Source organism: Ranitomeya variabilis, chromosome 7, assembly GCF_051348905.1.
Source record: "Ranitomeya variabilis isolate aRanVar5 chromosome 7, aRanVar5.hap1, whole genome shotgun sequence".
Taxonomy (NCBI): Eukaryota; Metazoa; Chordata; class Amphibia; order Anura; family Dendrobatidae; genus Ranitomeya; species Ranitomeya variabilis.
This window is the reverse complement of record NC_135238.1, coordinates 149037423-149052051: the sequence shown is the minus strand read 5'-3', so window position 1 is coordinate 149052051 and position 14629 is coordinate 149037423.

Sequence of the window (14629 nt, the reverse complement as noted above, 5' to 3'; positions counted from 1 at the left end):
CATTTCGAGCTTCAGTGACTACTACAAAGTTTTATACAACATAGATGGCCACTACAAAGATCTGTCCATATCCGCCCTCCATAACAAAATCAATACGTATTTACATCAAAACAATATACCCCTTTTACCGGAGGACAGGATTCAGGTCCTAGAGGGGGAGTTCACACTGGAGGAGGTCTTGGAAACTATTAAAAGTCTGAAACAAGGGAAAAGTCCAGGCCCAGACGGGTACTCAGCTGGTTTTTATAAATCATTCTCCTCATTATTGAGCCCGATTTTTCTTGAAGTGTGTAATTCGGTCTCCTCGGGTGGTTCCTTTCCCCCTCAGGCTTTGGCCGCTCATATCACGGTCATACCAAAACCAGATAAAGACCCCTCGTTATGTAATAATTACCGTCCGATATCTCTTATAAATTTAGACATTAAAATCTACGCGAAGATGATTGCAAATAGATTGAGCCCTCTCCTTCCACACGTAATAAACCAAGATCAGGTGGGTTTTGTCCCGGGTAGAGAGGCACGAGACAACACCATTAGGACCATTTCTTTAATAGACGGGGCAAGACGGGAGGGGGGTGATCCCATGTGTATCCTGTCGATCGATGCTGAGAAGGCCTTCGACAGGGTGCACTGGGAGTTTTTGTTTCAGGCCCTGGCGGGGATTGGTCTGGGAGAAAATATGATGCGCAGAATTAAGGCCTTGTATACCTCCCCCGGCGCCCAGGTGAGGGTGAATGGCACCCTTTCGGACGTGTTCGAGATACGAAATGGTACGAGGCAGGGGTGCCCGCTTTCCCCTCTCCTGTATATCCTGTCAATGGAATACCTGGCCACCGCTATACGCAATAACCCCTCCATAAGAGGAGTAAAATTAAGATCGGAAGAACACAAGTTGGCGCTTTTTGCCGATGATATCCTCTTATACGTTACCTCCCCCATAACTAGCTTACCCAATATTTTACTAGAATTATCGAAATTCGGTCACTTAAGCAACTTTAAAATTAATTCCCATAAATCCCTGGCATTAAATATATCCCTACCACCATCTGAGGAGAGTAGGCTTCGAGCCTCTTTCCCGTTTGGTTGGCGCTCTGACTCACTTCCATATCTGGGGATTAGAATAACAGCCAAAACATCTGGTTTGTACGATGCAAATTTTAAAAAGGCGTTGCAAAAAGCGGAGCTGGACTTAGAGAAGTGGCATAAATTACAATTGTCCTGGTTCGGTAGAGTTAATGTAATTAAAATGGACTTGTTGCCTCGCCTTTTATATTATTTCCAGACAATCCCATTATATCTTCCCGCGTCCTTTTTCTCACGACTCAAGAAAGCGGTCATCCGATTGGTATGGTCTCATGCTAGATCAAGAATATCTCATTTTGTATTGAGCAGGTCCAAGAGGAGGGGGGAATTGGCCTACCAGACTTCCTAGTATATAGTCGTGCCTCAATAGGTACTTGCATATTAGACCTATATCATAGCTATAACAACAAGAAATGGGTGGGCTTGGAGGGCGATCTCGTTGGCGGGGATCCTCAGACGATTTTGTGGAACACAGGGGGGGGGGTGAGGTCGAACCTCCCATTCATGACTAGAAATATGCTTTTACTTGTTCGTCAGGGTGGCAGAAATACTATAACTTCTTCAGCCCCGGGTCCACTGACTCCAATCTATGACAATCCTCACTTTCCCGCAGGTCTCCGTAGGGAAAATTTCCTGAGTAAAAATAGAGCTTCAAAACCCATTATATTTGACTTCATAAATCAGACAGGTATTAAGTCCTTACACGAAGTATACCAGGGGGGGGAGCCTCCCGAGGGCTCTTGGTTCTTTTACGAACAACTAAAGAGCTTCATAGGCACATCATTTAAATTAAACAAGTCCATGGGGGTGCTGACCCCTTTCGAGAAAATTTGTCTCGCAGAAGAGCCCCCGACTCGTAAGGTGTCCCTCTTATATAATCTTTTCCAGGAGAGTCAAACTCCAACACATGACTTCCCAACATTTTTCTCAAAATGGGAGAGTGACCTGGGGATCTCATTATCCCAAGAGGAAAGGGATAAGATATTGCTGTTCACCTTTAGAGCGTCGCTGTCAGCCGTATCACAGGAGAGGAGTTACAAGGTTCTGTCGAGGTGGTATAGATGCCCCTGCCAGGTTCACACCATGTTCCCGGTGATACCGGATACTTGTTGGAGATGCTCATCAGAAAAAGGGACTTATGTCCATATCTGGTGGGAATGTCCACCCATAAAGAAATTCTGGATGCTGGTTTTCGATCTCTATAACAAATTGTCCTTTCGCAAAATACAACCCACACTGGAACTAGCCCTCTTGTCTCTATGCGACATGTCAATATCTGGTTTTAAGAGGAGTCTTCTCAGACATTTTCTCACGGCTGCCAGGAATTTAATTCCTAGATACTGGAAGCAAGATCGTTACCCCTCAGGCTCTGACTTTGTTGTGGAATTTAACAACATTTTCAGAATGGAACAATTGATAAGCGAATCCATGGGGGACTCGATGAAATTTTTTAACACTTGGGCTTCATGGATTGTATTCAGGGAGACCCCGGAATTGGATGCATGGTTGTCCAGGTTCTAATCCACATCTGGAGCCGTTTTTGGGGGCGCTTGTGTAACGGTAGCGACCCATATCCTCTGACTTGCTGTTGTGGCCTAGAACCAATGTTGATGACTCAATGTTCTTCTCGCCTCTACGTGGGGCTTGTGGTCGGTCCGGGAGGGGTGTCGCACTCCTCACACCTAGTGTACCCTCTTACCCTTACCAGCTTTCCTTTCCCCTCCTTCTCCACTCCCCCCCCCCTTTTTTTTTTTTTTCTTTTCTTTCTCTTTCTTTCTTCCCTCTTTTCGCTTCTTTAATTTTTTCTACTTTCGCTTACTTTTTATATCTAGTGACATTATACACTAATACAAAGGATTAATATAACTAGTAATGCTTTATTGCCTTTGATGCTGCTTATTAGTTTTAACTGAGAAGATTATTATTGCTAACTTGAAAGTGTTATCGTTGGCAGTGGCCAACTACATTTAATATCTGCTGAGACTCTCTCTTTCTATGCGATCTACGGGTTGTAACCCACTGAGTTTAACAATTGTTTCAGCATTGTACTATTGTTTGTACTGTTTATTTGCTTCAATAAACCTGATTTGAACAAAAAAATTTAAACATCCCAATATGACTGTTGAGGAATCTAAAGCGTTGCAGGAACTTGTCCATGATGGCGACCTCATCATTAAACCTGCAGATAAGGGTGGTGCGGTCGTCATCATGGACAGGCATAAATATATAGCAGAAATTAACAGCCAATTGCAAGACGAAAAAGTGTATCAAAAACTAGAGGGGGACCCTAAATTCAGCATCATGGCGGAAATCAAGAATTGCCTAGAAGATGCAGTTAATAAAAAAATAATTGATCAAGAACTTATGGATTATTTATATGTTAAATTTCCTAGAACGCCAGTACTATATACTATACCAAAAATCCATAAGTCACTGAGGGACCCCCCGGGACGCCCTATAGTGTCGGGGGTGGACTCAGTGTTCAGTGGGTTAGGAACATTTCTTGATAGAATCCTCAATCCGATAGCCAAAGAAAGCAAATCTTACATCCAAGACACAACAGATTTTTTAAACAAATTGGAAAACGTGAAATTAAAAGGGGAGGTGATTATGGCATCTTATGATGTCATCTCTCTATATACATCAATAACACACCAATCTGGGTTGAAAGCAATAGAAAAGAAGCTAAATACAATTGAAATATCTGTGGATGGTAAAGAAATTATACTAAAATTATTGGAAATTATTTTGAGGCGTAGCTATTTCCTCTTTGGTGATACATTTTATGCGCAACAACGCGGAACAGCAATGGGGGCCAGTATGGCCCCCGCTTATGCTAATCTTGTAATGAATGTACTGGAGGAGGATCTCGTCTATGTGTCCCACCACTTCCAACATGTGTTGGTGTGGTGGCGATACATAGACGACATCTTCCTCCTATGGACAGGTACAGAGAAAGAACTCAACACGTTCCATGAGTATCTAAATGAAATTGATGAAACAATTAAGTTTACACTAACCTCTTCAAAGTCCAGTATACAATTTTTAGATGTACTGATAAAGCAAGAGAATGGGGAGTTGACAACAACCCTGTTCGTTAAAGAGACAGACAGGAATAACCTCTTGGTATTTGATAGCCAACACCCTCGCAGTATGGTGAGATCAATTCCTCTTAGCCAACTGTTGAGGGTGCGTAGAATTGTCAAAAATGAAAATGAGATTGAGGAAGTAATAGATGGCTTAACAAAAAAATTTTTGGAGAGAGGATGTCCGAAGGAATTGTTAAATAGAGTAAAAGACAATACCCTAAAAAGAAATAGAAGGGAGTTGCTTAAAAACAGTACAGCAAAAAAAGTGTTAAAAAGAATACCATTTGTCACAACATATACGGAGGAAAGTGGGCCCATTGCTGAGGTGATTAGGAGACATTGGAGTATGCTGGGAAAGTGCCTTCCAAAAATTAAAGAATTTAGAGAACCTCCACTCTTCTCATATCGGAGAAGTAAAAATCTTAAAGACCAGATAGTTAAATCGGATATTAGCCCTCTAAAGGCTGTTGGTCAAACCACAATAACAGGTGCAAAACAGCATGGTAGCTTCCCGTGTCTATCATGCGTGAACTGCAAACATATGATAAAGGGATCTAAGTTTAGCCACCCAGTAACAAATAAACAATATACTATTGAGGAATATGTCACATGTGACTCAGACTATGTCATCTACCTATTGGAATGCCCTTGCAAACTGTGGTATATTGGGGAGACAACATGTGAGCTTAAAACGCGTATGAATAATCATAGGCATACGATAAGAAAGAAAAGACAGGACTTGCCAGTCTCAAAACACTTCTTGGACTTTAACCACACGGAAAAGGACTTGAAATTTAGAATCATAGACAGAGTCCCTGTCCAAAGGAGAGGGGGGGATAGAGCATACCTATTGAAAAAATTGGAACTGCGTTGGATTTATGAGTTGGACACACTGAAGCCAAGAGGCCTAAATGTAGAGTTTAAAATTCATTAATATGGAAAAAAGTCTTAAAATTATGTGTTCTTCAAATTTGGTGTCTTTACACTGTTGGATATATATGGAATATATGGAATGTGGACTGTTCTATTATTTCATTTTTACTAAGTGTTTTGTTTGTAATTTTAGATACGACTCCATCCTCAACAAAAAGGCCCCTGCCCTACTGATATATGGAAGAAATCCACAGAGGAGGACATAATAAATTTAAAAAAAAAAAAAAAAAAAAAAAAATATGGTATAATTTTTGGTAATTTATCATATATATAAAAAATGTCTTGGTCTGCTGGCCAGTGAGATTGAAATGAGAATAATATACAAATATGGCGTCAATAAAATAAATCTCAACCAATTTGGTCTAAGGAATACTCATTTTTTAGTTATACACTCACATGGGTCCTGCTGCGGTGGTCATGTGACCTGAGAAGGACATGGATCAGTGCAGAGGCTCATTGGCAGTGGGAGATAGCCTGAATAAGGTATTTTCCTGCTAGCCAAGAGTGAACCATATAAGTAATAAAAATTATTAGACCAATGCTATTAATACCATCATTAACGTACAGGTTGGTGCAGTGTGGCAAATATAGTGCCCAGCGCAGAAGCGCTAAATAATAAGCAACATGAAGTGGAATGCCACAACTAAGATGGTGGAGCGGCACTGACAAGGCACCTATGCGCAGGCGCAATCTCACTGACTCGCACACCAGGAAGTTAATATTCAGACATGCGCAGTAGAGTATAGGGAACGCCGAGACTGGCGTCCATACAGTCCTCCATGTGGGTCTCGTTCATTTGGTGGGGTAAGCGCTAAAAACCTTAATGATACCGGTAAATATGAAGCATTATGGCAATATCTGGTTATAGGAGAAGGTAATAAGTTGGAAGTAAATGATTGGAGGATTAATGGAGTCTAAATAGTCCATAAACAGCACCTTAGCACAATGCACTTTATGTATCAAACAAACACTTATGAAATGAATTAACTTTTAATTAACACTGCAAACACTTTTATGGCTATATGGTATGCAAATAATTGTGAATCACATGTATATAAGCATATGAATTGTAACCTCCCACTGCTTGAGAAAGGCTCAGTGTGAGCCGAAACGTCGTATGAAGATGTGGGTCTGAAATAAACGTCACAGCTTTTTTCACCTTTACAAATATTGGAGTGCTGCCTTCCTTTTTCTAATCTCTATGATACTTGGGTGGATAAGTGGACTGTCCTGCCTGGAAGGCCTGGCACCCGTCGGTGAGCTTGTGCTGTTTTCACTTTTTTTGTATCTATTTTTGTCCGGATAAACGTGCACAGCTATATTAAGATATTAATATTACAATTATTTATTCTGAAGCCATTTTTTGTTCTATGGAGGAGAAAACCATGGAACATGGAGTGTTTAAATACACACCGGAGGATGAAGAGCGCATACTTGGTGGACTTGATGGAGAGGCAATTTTTTTGAAAACACCATCTACATTAGAACTTAAACGCAAGTATGAAAGTGATGTCAAACGTATGATTAATTTGCAGTTACATATGATAACCTTAGGCCAATATTATAAAGAAGGTAAAATTCCAAGAGGCTTGAGATCAAGTATACGCCCAAATTTATTTCAAAGTAACGCTATATACTGTGCACGTTTTGTTATGTTATCCAATAAGTATGCCATGGACACTATCCTGTTAAACATTGAATTTTTGCAAGAAGAAATCAAGAAATTACAACAGAATATAGAAGGATTTGAATGCAAGATTAAATTATTAATAACAATTGAAGAATGGAATATTTTTAAAGAAAAAGTTGAGAAAGAAAGTATTAAATTACGTAATGATTTGGAAGAAATCAAAAGGAAAAAGTGGAATAGAGATTTAGAAGATTATGAAGCAGGGAATATTTATACATGGCAGAGAGAAAATAACAAACCCATATGGAAAAAGAAAGGTGGCCATGGGCAAAATCGATATGGTGATGAAAGAACTGGGCAGATATATAATGTTGATTTTTCTTATAGACCAGGAAAAGACACAAGAAGGAGCATCAAACGTAAGAGGAGAGGAGGCAAGCGGCACCACCGGGAACAAAAGAAAACCGGAGAAAAACAGATCACAGCCCCAGAGACAGGCAGCCAACAAGAAGCGGGAGCAGACCTCGTAATCAATATTTCTGACAAGGTACTCTCCCCAGCACAGGTCTCTATCCTGAGCAAGGGACTATCTTTCTCTCCATGTGCACATACCAATTGGTTCAATTTACAAATAGATTTGGAGAGGTTTTTTAGATCCATAAAATTAAAGGAGTGGTTTCAGAATAAGGATATAAAAACCATGGAGGGGGAAAGTGAATTTAATTCTAGATCTTTGGAACTTAAAAAACGTAGTGAATTTACGCCGCCCGTTAATTCAGCAGTGATTAATGCTTTTGAAAAAGCTGTAAGAGAGGAGATTGAGGAAATAAGAAAAGGGGGAATAAAAAAATTTAAACATCCCAATATGACTGTTGAGGAATCTAAAGCGTTGCAGGAACTTGTCCATGATGGCGACCTCATCATTAAACCTGCAGATAAGGGTGGTGCGGTCGTCATCATGGACAGGCATAAATATATAGCAGAAATTAACAGCCAATTGCAAGACGAAAAAGTGTATCAAAAACTAGAGGGGGACCCTAAATTCAGCATCATGGCGGAAATCAAGAATTGCCTAGAAGATGCAGTTAATAAAAAAATAATTGATCAAGAACTTATGGATTATTTATATGTTAAATTTCCTAGAACGCCAGTACTATATACTATACCAAAAATCCATAAGTCACTGAGGGACCCCCCGGAACGCCCTATAGTGTCGGGGGTGGACTCAGTGTTCAGTGGGTTAGGAACATTTCTTGATAGAATCCTCAATCCGATAGCCAAAGAAAGCAAATCTTACATCCAAGACACAACAGATTTTTTAAACAAATTGGAAAACGTGAAATTAAAAGGGGAGGTGATTATGGCATCTTATGATGTCATCTCTCTATATACATCAATAACACACCAATCTGGGTTGAAAGCAATAGAAAAGAAGCTAAATACAATTGAAATATCTGTGGATGGTAAAGAAATTATACTAAAATTATTGGAAATTATTTTGAGGCGTAGCTATTTCCTCTTTGGTGATACATTTTATGCGCAACAACGCGGAACAGCAATGGGGGCCAGTATGGCCCCCGCTTATGCTAATCTTGTAATGAGTGTACTGGAGGAGGATCTCGTCTATGTGTCCCACCACTTCCAACATGTGTTGGTGTGGTGGCGATACATAGACGGCATCTTCCTCCTATGGACAGGTACAGAGAAAGAACTCAACACGTTCCATGAGTATCTAAATGAAATTGATGAAACAATTAAGTTTACACTAACCTCTTCAAAGTCCAGTATACAATTTTTAGATGTACTGATAAAGCAAGAGAATGGGGAGTTGACAACAACCCTGTTCGTTAAAGAGACAGACAGGAATAACCTCTTGGTATTTGATAGCCAACACCCTCGCAGTATGGTGAGATCAATTCCTCTTAGCCAACTGTTGAGGGTGCGTAGAATTGTCAAAAATGAAAATGAGATTGAGGAAGTAATAGATGGCTTAACAAAAAAATTTTTGGAGAGAGGATATCCGAAGGAATTGTTAAATAGAGTAAAAGACAATACCCTAAAAAGAAATAGAAGGGAGTTGCTTAAAAACAGTACAGCAAAAAAAGTGTTAAAAAGAATACCATTTGTCACAACATATACGGAGGAAAGTGGGCCCATTGCTGAGGTGATTAGGAGACATTGGAGTATGCTGGGAAAGTGCCTTCCAAAAATTAAAGAATTTAGAGAACCTCCACTCTTCTCATATCGGAGAAGTAAAAATCTTAAAGACCAGATAGTTAAATCGGATATTGGCCCTCTAAAGGCTGTTGGTCAAACCACAATAACAGGTGCAAAACAGCATGGTAGCTTCCCGTGTCTATCATGCGTGAACTGCAAACATATGATAAAGGGATCTAAGTTTAGCCACCCAGTAACAAATAAACAATATACTATTGAGGAATATGTCACATGTGACTCAGACTATGTCATCTACCTATTGGAATGCCCTTGCAAACTGTGGTATATTGGGGAGACAACATGTGAGCTTAAAACGCGTATGAATAATCATAGGCATACGATAAGAAAGAAAAGACAGGACTTGCCAGTCTCAAAACACTTCTTGGACTTTAACCACACGGAAAAGGACTTGAAATTTAGAATCATAGACAGAGTCCCTGTCCAAAGGAGAGGGGGGGATAGAGCATACCTATTGAAAAAATTGGAACTGCGTTGGATTTATGAGTTGGACACACTGAAGCCAAGAGGCCTAAATGTAGAGCTTAAAATTCATTAATATGGAAAAAAGTCTTAAAATTATGTGTTCTTCAAATTTGGTGTCTTTACACTGTTGGATATATATGGAATATATGGAATGTGGACTGTTCTATTATTTCATTTTTACTAAGTGTTTTGTTTGTAATTTTAGATACGACTCCATCCTCAACAAAAAGGCCCCTGCCCTACTGATATATGGAAGAAATCCACAGAGGAGGACATAATAAATAAAAAAAAAAAAAAAAAAAAATGGTATAATTTTTGGTAATTTATCATATATATAAAAAATGTCTTGGTCTGCTGGCCAGTGAGATTGAAATGAGAATAATATACAAATATGGCGTCAATAAAATAAATCTCAACCAATTTGGTCTAAGGAATACTCATTTTTTAGTTATACACTCACATGGGTCCTGCTGCGGTGGTCATGTGACCTGAGAAGGACATGGATCAGTGCAGAGGCTCATTGGCAGTGGGAGATAGCCTGAATAAGGTATTTTCCTGCTAGCCAAGAGTGAACCATATAAGTAATAAAAATTATTAGACCAATGCTATTAATACCATCATTAACGTACAGGTTGGTGCAGTGTGGCAAATATAGTGCCCAGCGCAGAAGCGCTAAATAATAAGCAACATGAAGTGGAATGCCACAACTAAGATGGTGGAGCGGCACTGACAAGGCACCTATGCGCAGGCGCAATCTCACTGACTCGCACACCAGGAAGTTAATATTCAGACATGCGCAGTAGAGTATAGGGAACGCCGAGACTGGCGTCCATACAGTCCTCCATGTGGGTCTCGTTCATTTGGTGGGGTAAGCGCTAAAAACCTTAATGATACCGGTAAATATGAAGCATTATGGCAATATCTGGTTATAGGAGAAGGTAATAAGTTGGAAGTAAATGATTGGAGGATTAATGGAGTCTAAATAGTCCATAAACAGCACCTTAGCACAATGCACTTTATGTATCAAACAAACACTTATGAAATGAATTAACTTTTAATTAACACTGCAAACACTTTTATGGCTATATGGTATGCAAATAATTGTGAATCACATGTATATAAGCATATGAATTGTAACCTCCCACTGCTTGAGAAAGGCTCAGTGTGAGCCGAAACGTCGTATGAAGATGTGGGTCTGAAATAAACGTCACAGCTTTTTTCACCTTTACAAATATTGGAGTGCTGCCTTCCTTTTTCTAATCTCTATGATACTTGGGTGGATAAGTGGACTGTCCTGCCTGGAAGGCCTGGCACCCGTCGGTGAGCTTGTGCTGTTTTCACTTTTTTTGTATCTATTTTTGTCCGGATAAACGTGCACAGCTATATTAAGATATTAATATTACAATTATTTATTCTGAAGCCATTTTTTGTTCTATGGAGGAGAAAACCATGGAACATGGAGTGTTTAAATACACACCGGAGGATGAAGAGCGCATACTTGGTGGACTTGATGGAGAGGCAATTTTTTTGAAAACACCATCTACATTAGAACTTAAACGCGAAAGACTTCCGGGAGGCGGGACACATAGATGGCCGCATCTTAATCAGCTCCCTGCCAGCGGGACCTAAAACGCACCGTGCTGTGCCTACAGACGCCGTATTTGTGCCAGACAAGTGACCGGAGGCTCACTGCAGGGGCCAGGCACCACCACCTGCCTTCTTCTCCCGGAATCCAGGGCTACACGAGCCTGAACTTAACTCCCCGGCCGCCGCACGTGCTCTCCCACCCGCCATCTTGGGGGTCTGGGTGTGGGAGTTTTCCACCCCGCCGCCTGGGGACTCCTACGGAAGACAGGAGCCAGGTAGGAGCGGAGCCCCGCAGCGCAGAAGCCTTCAAACAGTGTGTGCTTCGGCCGGCAAAAGAGACCACACACAGGCAGCAGCAACCAGTGGCACCAGAGAGTCTGCATCCCTCGGCCTCCCCCCTCCCCACCGACATACCTCCGTGCTTCATCAGCACACCGCTCAGCCCAGTAAGGAGGGAGCTGCTCCTGGGAGACTGCAGCTACTCCAGCGTTTGCGAAGTACTTGGGGAAAGATCACTATCTCCCCAGGTTTTCTTCCACAAAATCCTCGCCAGGAGTCTGTACTTTACAAGCCGTTAATACAGGCTGCACTTCCAAAATTGACCACCAGAGGGAGCCAACACTCCACCATTTAAAATAACTGCAAAACAATTCTAAGGGGAGAGAAAAGGAAAAAAAAGGAAAAAATGTAACCTTCCTTACTGCATGACTCCCTAGTTAACGTTTCTGCTGCATCCATTTTTACAGACATTCTGATGAAAAAATATCTCATCATACCTGAAACAAATATGGCCAACAAAAATCCTCCCAAAAAGACAACGGGAGCAAATAAAGATAAAAATATAAATAAGACCCCTTCGGCACCAACAATACAAGCCGGGAAAGGCTCACCTTCTCCGAATAAGTCTGATGACTCAGCTACCCAATGGGACTTTGATGATACCCAGGTGGAGGCACTAGCAATAAAGGTCTCTAAGATCCTCATGCCAATGTTTGACTCAAAATTCAGCCAACTGCAGACCTCTATTAATTCAGTGCTCACGCAAGTTACTACCCTAACAAAAAATAGGGGAACTGGAGAATCGTGTGGTGGCCTGCGAGACCTCCACCTCAGATATCCGCTCAATCCTTACACGCCAACAAACCACCATTGACTATTTGAAGGACAAGGTTGATGACTTAGAGAACCGGAGCCGAAGGAGCAACCTGCGGTTTGTGGGCATACCTGAATCGATCAAGGGAGAGGATCTCATCACTTTGTTGACCAGGGACTTGCCTAAGGCCCTGGACTTATCCTTCCCACAGAATCCTCCTTTGATCGAAAGAGCACACCGATTGGGAGACCAGATCCCTGATGAGAAAAGGAGACCAAGACCAGCGATCGCTAAATTTCTATACTACACGGCTAAAGAGGCCATTCTTAAAGCATATAGACAGCGGCGTTCACTTGTCATCAGAGACTTTCGGGTCCTAATATTTCAGGACTTCTCACCAACAGTAACTGCCAGGAGAAAGTTGTTTACCCCAATCTGCAGTCAACTGGTAGAGAAGAACATCAGGTTCCAGTTGCTATTTCCGGCCAAACTCAAGGTGACAGAGAATGGCCGAACAACCGTATATACAGACCCGGATGCAGCGAAAGCGCACTTTCTTCCTCAAAATGATGCTGACTAGGAGAGTCAATTAAGATGATACTGATCCCCTCATCTGTGTTATGGCAGAACGTTACTTTGCCTGTCAATTATCCATGTTAATGTTTATATGTTTAAAGGTTTATGTCTCCCACCCTGGGAAAGTTAACCTGTTGCTTTTTTCCCACCAGCTTCAACCTACCCCCTTCCCCCTGAGGGCACACGGCTTCTTACCCTGTCCGGCCTATCTTGAGGGACCTGCTCGCTGGGACAGGACCCGAAAGACCCAGAAGCAAATGTTTCCAATAATCGAGATGCCCAGAGCTGGAGTAGGATGAGTACCACATCCACACAAATTACACCAGTACGTGCACAACCACATACATTTATTTCTTGGAACGTGGCAGGATTGAACTCCCCAGTGAAGCGCAAACGTGTTCTAACCCATTTGAATAGATTTAAGCCCGATGTTGTTTTCCTCCAGGAAACCCACTGGAAGCAGGAAGAAGATAATTCTCTACGAGCTCCTTGGATTCAAAAGTGCTACATGGCCACACATACCACTAAATCGAGGGGCGTGGCCATTTTACTGGGGACTTCATTATCTTACACGCTGCTGGAGGAACACTCTGACGCAGAGGGAAGATTTCTATATCTCCTGCTTCAGATTGGAGACACTGTTTACACACTGCTCAATATCTATGCTCCAAATAGCCCTAACAGCACTTTTTTCTCTAATCTATATCAGTTTTTATCTAAACGTATAGACAACCTTATTCTGGGTGGAGATTTTAATGCTGCTCTTTCCCCACATCTGGACAGGTCTTCCAACTCACCCCATGACAATCAGACTGCTCAAATTATTGTAAAAATAATGCAACACATTGGTTTGTGCGATCCTTGGCGCGTGCTCCACACCACGGAGAAAGACTATACGTTCTATTCACAGGTGCATAATGTGCATTCAAGAATAGATTATTTTCTACTTACTGATACCCTGTTTGAAAAGGTGGAAAATACAACAATAGAAACCATTGAGGTGTCGGATCATGCGCCAATTACATTACGGCTCTTTCTGAACCCGCCAAGATATCCCTTGAGGCATTGGAGATTTCCATCATATTTATTTAATTCAGAGGATTTTAGGGGATTTCTTCAGACACACTGGAACAACTTCCTAGACGATAACATGTCATCTTCCTCAGACACGTCCTTATTGTGGCGCACCTCTAAGGCAGTGATGAGAGGCCATATTACTTCCTACCTGATACATCAAAAGAGGGAAAAAAGGGCAAAATACCAACTTTTGCATACAGACCTATTGACTACCCACCAGGCCTTTCTGACTGATCCCACAGACACACTTAAAAAACAAAATTACCTAGAAGCCAAACGACTCATTGATACTTTCACTATTGCCCAAGCTACAAGAAGTATAGATTTCACAAAGAACCATTATTATAGGTGGGGCGGAAAGACAGGCAGCTTACTGGCACGCCTGACTAAGCCGTTCCACTCTAGACGCACAATTATACAGGTGAGACACCCAGAGAACCATCAAGTGGTCACATCAGAAGGAGACAAACAACAGGCCTTCCTAAAGTACTACACTGAACTATACAGAGAACGGCCATATAGCTCGCAGGACACGTGGGATCTTATATCCTCGACTGCACTACCAAAAATAACGGGAGACCAAAGGGAGCAGTTGTCAGCTCCAATAACTACAGAGGAGGTACAGTCGACGATTAAGTCCCTACACAATAACAAGTCACCAGGACCTGATGGTCTAACTGCTGAGTATTACAAGATGCTGCAGCCAAATATCATCCCCATGATGGTGGACTTACTTAATACCATATACACACAGGGGGAACAAGTGGAAGGCTTTCATGAAGCCCATACAATTCTTCTACCCAAACCAAATAAAGACCCTCTTGAGGTAGGCTCATATCGCCCGATATCCCTACTAAATGT